Source organism: Pseudopipra pipra, chromosome W (assembly GCF_036250125.1).
Source record: "Pseudopipra pipra isolate bDixPip1 chromosome W, bDixPip1.hap1, whole genome shotgun sequence".
Classification (NCBI taxonomy): domain Eukaryota; kingdom Metazoa; phylum Chordata; class Aves; order Passeriformes; family Pipridae; genus Pseudopipra; species Pseudopipra pipra.
This window is the reverse complement of record NC_087580.1, coordinates 16,040,942-16,048,059: the sequence shown is the minus strand read 5'-3', so window position 1 is coordinate 16,048,059 and position 7,118 is coordinate 16,040,942. Positions and strand designations below refer to the sequence as shown.

Here is a 7,118-nt window from a genome sequence, read left to right as displayed (position 1 = left end):
CCATGTCCAGCCAGTGTCTGAAACTCATAGCTGCTTACTAGAGAGCAGTTCTTATTTGCTAAGTCACTGAGAAAGAAACCCTCATCAGGTGTTGGTATTTTTTTGTATTGGCAAAAGCTGCCCATGGTTTCCAAATTGGATGTGTTTTACTGCAGATGTCTGTGTTGAGGTCATATTATGAGCAAGTCCCATAGAAGATTCAGCAGTAGATGCACTGACAGATGCACTTCCCCTGCCTGAATCTGTCACACTTGATTGTGCCATCAAGTTATTATAGTCATTGTCAAGCTCATCTTTTGAAAAAGTTCGCATTTAAGTCTATGACAGTGAAAAAATACTGTTTGATCATTCTGTTTAATACTCAGCCTTAAGCTACATGTGCAGTTCAGAAGGATATAGAAGGCCAGATTCCAGCTTGCAGCCAGTTCCTTAGATGTGATCTACATCATCTCCTCGTGTTTTTAGTTCTTTTATCTATGAAATTTCGGTAAGAGAACAAAATTCACAACATAAGCAGCACAAAGGAAAACAAATAACTAGTTGTAAGAACATGTAACTCCATAATTGTGGAACAACAGCACAGAACAGGTAAAACCCACACCCGTTATATTAAAATCCTAAATCACTCACAGGTTTTAATTAATTTCCCGAATGTAAAGCTAACTAAATCTAGCTTTGAGATCGTTATATTGGGAGGCAAACTAGAAAAATTTTACTAAATTCAACCTGACTCTAGTAACTCAGCTTTATTGCAATCTCTACTGATTTCCTGACAGATTATCATGTGGTCTCCAGACATTTCTGCTTTATAAATCAAATGGGCATAAAAAGTTCTAATTCGCGCATCAATAGTTTTGGAAAAGTGTAATTTAGCAATCTGCTTTTTTATTGGTATAAAGTAAACACACACATTTTGCATCTTGTTAGGTTATTTTAAAAATAATCTGAAATTCATGTAGTATAACTGTTGACATAACATCAGTGCCAAGACAGATAAGTCAAACTTCACAGCATAGTGTGTGCCTGAGTAGTGTTTTTAGAAAAGCAATTAGGCTGTATGCTATATCAGCAGTTATAAAACATTGAAAAACGTATAATACGTTTTGTTTGACCAAACTGCTCTGTACATACTGTACGAATCCACGACAGAAGATATATATTAAAATCTGAAAAAAAATGTACTTGCTGCTATGTTATAAATAGAATATTAACAATTGCTTAAACAGTACATGAAATGCAACTCAAAGTTGCAACTCTGTCATAAACACAGAAGAAAAAAAAAAGGAAAAAATAATGAATTCACTAAACTTGACCAAGGAAAAGAAATAATATCAGACAGGAATGTAAATTAACATCCAAATGTTAAAATCAGCTGAGTAAACCTTTTTAAATACAATTCTAAAGATGTGATTTCCACTGTCACAATAACTTCTCAGTTTATAACAGGAAGATAGAGAGATGTTTTACCTAAGAATCAAGGAAATCCTCAGCCTGCCAGCTTTCCATTTATCTTATTTGCAGATTTGTAGTTTTTGGTGTATAAGTTCTACTCTCTCCCTAGTTCTGAGAAACTGCTGGAGGTGGTTTGAGTCCCACCCAGTTGCTAAGCAACAAATGATCTCTATTGTGTGAACCTTATGTCTCCTCCTGCTAAGACTGAACACGAAATTTGGGCAGAAGTTCTTTACAGGGGTAAAATGTGACTAAAACCAAGGCAACTCACTAAAGCTTTTATATAAAGATTCATTCTCTGGGAAACTCTTAAAATTTCTTGCATGCTAACTTTTAGTAAAACACAATCTTTTAGTTTTAAGTTATCCACAAGTGAGTAGAAGGACTAAAGAGAGAGAGATTCTGCTTTCTGTTCTCAGTTACCGACATGCCTGGATTCTGCGGGGCAACTCCCCCGCAAGTCAGTCACCGCCGAGCTGCTGTTCCCCGGGCTGCTCCGTGCGCCGTGCAGCTCCCGGGGATGCCCGCAGAAGTCTGGCTGGCTCTGCAGAAGTAGCTGTCGGCGTTGCCTCTGTCGCTGAGGTGCCTCTGCCGCCGAGGTGCCCCTGCCGCCTTTTGCCGTGGCTGCCAGCGCCGCCTCCCCCACGGCCGAGCCGGCGCAGCGGCAGCCCCAGCGCGCAGCCCCCAGCCCTGGAGCGCGGCCTCAGCACCCGCACGCCGGACTCTGGTTTGAGTAATCCTAAAGGGAATTTTTATGCTTTTATGTGTACCCGAGACACTCTAACGGGAGGAAATTCTCCCGGACTCTCACCTCTGGCTTTTAACAGTTACTAACAAACGTATGGCCGCTTCTCCACACACACACAAGCACGGTACCGTTAACAATACAGTGAGCTCACAACAACGTTGGACACACAACACAATTAACACGAGAGTTAACAAAAATACGGAAAGGCAGTTCTCTAGCCTGCCTCTCCTGTCAACGAGAAGTGGCACTTTTTCGGTGTTGCTCGTTGTGCTAATATAGCATCTTCTAATGCAAGGCACAATAGCTGCTACTTTCTTTCATATGTACCGTACCTGGTTCTGCTTTTTATTTTTTTTTTTTTTTTTCCGAAAACAGCGTCTGTTGCCATGGCAGCGATCCACAGTGGCTTTCTTCCGGGTTGCATGGTGGCTTCAGGCGCCAGCGATGCAGCGCCATCTAGGGACGCGGAGGCTCCCAGCAGTGTCGGTCCAGTTGACACATGCGCAGTAGCAGGCACAGTGAGGAGCGACACTGCCGACTGCGCAGCCGCAAGAGAGAGCGGTGCCGCGGGCTCGGCTCCAGCTTCATTCTCCGCCGCTAGTGATGTTCCTGCAGCCCCTACACATCCTGCTGCTACATGCACGGCGCTAAACGGAGGTGATCCCGCTGCTCCTAAGGGTCCTAGCATTCGCAACTTCCACGTGGGGAGCCAGATGCTGAGCAGTCCCGAAAGCCCTCGTTTTCTAGACAGGAGCTCAACTCCAACAGATCACAGCACAGACCTAAAGCGCCTTTGACCCCGAGCGGACAGAACCCCGTTCTTCTTGTCCGCACTTGTCTTCCCATGGAATGGAGAGCCGAAAAAAACCTCTCCAGGGCAGGGCCAGAACTGACAGGTTTACGGCAGAGGCGCAGAAATTGCCCTGTCATTGCCTCCGGGATGATATGCTTGCTCCAGGATCCTTCCCTCAGGGAGCTTTTGTCGGATTGTTTGGTCAATTTTAGGTCAATTTCTATGGCTTTTCAGCAATGTCAGCTTCCAGTGGTGAGAAGTCATGAGAGTAGTCCCCAGAATCAGGTGATGCCCCTTGGTAACAAGACTTTGTGTTTAAGTGGCAAATGTTTTTATTCACCTCCTGGCTTCTGCAGAAGTCTCCTGTTTTTCAAGACTCCTAGACTCCTAGAGCAGTTGGTGTTGGAAGGAAGGGACCTGAAAGCTCATCTGCTTCCAACCACCCCTCTGCCACGGGCAGGGACACCTTCCGCTCGACCAGCTTGCTCCAAGCCGCGTCCAACCTGGCCCTGAACACTTGCAGGGATGGGGCAGCCACAGCTTCTCTGGACAACCTGTGCCAGGGCCCCACCACTCTCCCCGGGAAGGCTTTCTTTCCCATATGCCATCTAAGCCTGCCCTCTGCCAGCGCCAAGCCATTGCCCCTTGGTCTGTCGCTCCAGTCCCTTGTAAACAGTCTCTCTTAGCCAAAGCCTTCTTGGTCCTCCCTGTTGTGTTGCAAAATTTGCAAGCTGATGTTGTGCCAGGTGGCACCAGCCAAGCCCTGAGCCAGGTGCAGGACCTTGCACTTAAGGTCTGAGGTCACTGGGGTTGTTGAGCCTGGAGGAGACTGAGGTCAGATCTCCTGGGGGGCTGCAGCTTCCTGCCAAGGGGCAGCGACCATTTCTGCTCTGTGGGACCAGGGACAGGAGCCGAGGGAACGGCCGGAGCTGTGTCAGCGGAGGCTTAGGTTGGACATTAGGAAAAGGTGCTTTCCCCGGAGGGTGGTCGGGCACTGGAACGGGCTGCCCAGGGCAGTGGTCACGGCCCCAAGGCTGCCAGAGCTCAAGGAGCGTTTGGACAACGCTCTCAGGCACACTGAATCCGAAAAATCGGTCCAAGAAACTGCTCAGAGAATTTTTATCTTTAAGCAGCAAGGTATTTGTTTATTCAACGTTGGGAGCAAACCAGCTCGCGCTGGACAAACTTGCTCAAAGGCTTCACACAAAATCAGCATTTTTATACAATCTTCAGATGTGATTAAATGCATATTCAAGTGATTACAACATCTATCAATACATATTAAAAATAGGTGGAGTATAGGCGGAGCTTGGGGAGGTGCTTCTCTTGGCTCCCCATTTCGGAGGGTAGTTCCCATCTTCCTCCATGGGGCAGGGGGCTTCAACTCATCTTCCTCAGCTTGACCCTTCTTCTTTTCCATTGTTCTTGACCCGCTCACTGAAGCTTGGAAAAAACCCTGGCTCCAGGCCTATTTCTCCTATTTAAATGTCTACCTGATCCTGTTGTATTTCTAATTTATCACCTCTAGGCCTATTACCTGTTCCTGTACTGTTCTCTTATGCTTTGGTCCAGTAAGTAGAACAGAACGAGCACAGATCGTCTTGGATGTTGGTAGCTTGTTAGCAGGCCCAAATCTCTTAGTTAACTCTTTTGGGCCTAGCTTCCTATATCATTCCCCCCCTTTTGTTTAGAATTTACGAATTCCTTCGTCAAGTTCTAATGGATTTTGATAGGTATTCATCACAGCCCACATTATCTGCATCCTTCTAACCATGATGCTTGATTTGCACCATAGCCAAACAATTAGGACCAGTAGTAGAATAATGCCAGCTCCTAATACCAATATTGGATGTATCAAATAGTGAAACACTTGTGATGCTGTAGGGGAGTATCCTGTAAAGATATCCCACCAATGATGTTCTCCCGCTTTTTCCACTTTGGTTAGAACAGTTTTTATGCTCTCAGTGTCATGTTCTACTTGCCAGAGCATTCGTCTAGTCGTTCTGTTTACTTCCTGGACCAGTTTTTCTAAATCAGGATGTTTAAGCATTGCTTTAAAAAGATTAATGTTCATTCCTATCTGCAATTTTGGCACATCATGATACATTGTATAATCAGCTTCAATCAGTTGTCTAGTAGTCACTAGAATGATATAACCAAAGTCACAGCCTATTATTTTAGCAAAACAAAAAAATTAATACCACTCACTACTTCATGACAAATACCTATGGTAAAATTAACACAAAAGATTCTAACACATGCACAAGCATTTCCTACATAATAGACTTGTGATTGGGTTTTAGTATGGGGAAGCATTTCAAAGGTACACACACTATTGTCAGCATCTAAGCATAAATCTTCATTTTCTACTCCAGCATTTTCACAGATATATCCTAATTGTCCTTTAGGAATACATGCCTCAGTACTGACTGGCTGCCACTTTTTCTTGGTGTGATCCTAACTTGCCCAAACATTATGGTCTATGGGTCTGACAATTACATTTTGGTGTATGGCTCTTAATGTCAGGCTAGGAAAGATGGTCTTTTCTTTAGCTGCACTGATAGTGAGCACATAAGCTTCAATTTGTTCATGTTGAGGATTGTAAGTGAAGTTTCCTAACTGCCACCACGCTTGGTAATTTTTCTCAAAGTGTGTAGTAGAACTGTTTCTAGCTATTATTTCTCTTACTTCCTGTGGTAATATTCCTGAAGTTCCTTCTCTTAATATTCCTGCAGCTACAGACTGCACCCACTGTTGAGTTTGGAGACATTGTATTGCAAGTGCAAATCTTTTATGGATGACACCAGCATAGTCAATAATCTTGGTGAAATCTTTTGCAGTGGTTAGCTACTAATGTTAACAATTTAACTGCCAATGATTGTGTTTCTGCCAAAGTGAGCAAAGATGATCTTAAAGGGACTTTGAATTTTCCTAGATCAGATGTGACAGCACTTAGTTTATTCACTAATACTTCTTGATCTATGGTGTTTAATACACTTAATCCTGTGCCAAACCATCCCGTTACATCTCTTTGAATTCTGGTACAAGGGGATCTGGCCATCATCTATACATGCCAGTCTTTAAGGCTTTGTTGAATACAGGGCTGACAATCTTTTTGTATGTTTGATATGTTTACTTAAAGGTGTATTGGAACCCTTTTCAGTGAATATATGGGATCTAACAACAGCTTCTGCTCATTTGAGTGCTTAATTACATATGGTCCAGCATAAGTTAAATTGTGGACACTCTCACAGGCTAAAGAAGGAGTTGTAAAACTGGTGGTGGTCTTAGTCAATGGGGTGGTAGGAGATTTGCTGGTTGGTAATCTCATTGTTATATTTCCTTCCCTGAATGTCCACTGACACATCACAGAAACTGATTTATCTAGAGTGAAGGTGTGCCAACATTGATCAGCCACTAATTACATTTCACAGTAACGTCAGTTCTGGGTGACCATCTAATCCGTGCCTATTAAAACACTTGCATTGTATGGGGTACCAGGATTTTACCAATTATTCAGTACCCTTGTTCCTTGGAGGACTATAACAGATGGATTGTATTGGTTCAGTTCAGATGAATTCAGAATATCTGTATTTATAGCAAATCATAGACTAGAATTCCCATTATAGGCCTGAGACCATAATAATTTTGGGGCAAGAGTTTGATTTAACACTAATGTACTTATCAGTCCAAGGATCAGCATTGAGGAGGCTTGATAGTAGATGATTCCTCTCCCGAGGTCCATGCTTCCTCTGGAACTCTCTTGACTCGAGAGTAGTGGATCCACGTGGGTTTCTCTTTCACCCGGATCGTGTGGAGGTGGTCATCAGCACCTGCTGGGGTCCATCCCACTTCTCCCGTAGTGGATCTCCTGAAAGATTCTTAACATATACCTGATCACCAGGGTTGGATGGATGTAGCTTACAATCAGGCTGCTTGGGTTGGTGTTCTAACACCACTGTAGCATTTTTCTGCAATTGTTTTCCTACAACCATAACATGATCGTACACATATTGATTACTGGTTTGATCTACAGCTTCACTATTCACAGTTTGCATCATGTAGGGTCTGCCCAAGAGAATTTCAAATGGACTCAGTTTCCCTTTGGATCTTGGCTTGACCCTT

The 7,118-nt window shown here is 43.7% G+C and overlaps 1 long non-coding RNA gene across 1 annotated transcript; it reads right to left on the bottom strand.

Annotated features, from left to right (window-relative positions):
* Positions 1–335: 335 nt before the first annotated feature.
* LOC135404380 (uncharacterized) lies at positions 336–2,189 on the bottom strand. The gene is made up of 2 exons (XR_010425649.1): positions 1,468–2,189; positions 336–474 (listed from the first exon to the last, which is right to left on the bottom strand). It is a non-coding gene; the product is annotated as an uncharacterized LOC135404380 (long non-coding RNA).
* Positions 2,190–7,118: the final 4,929 nt, after the last annotated feature.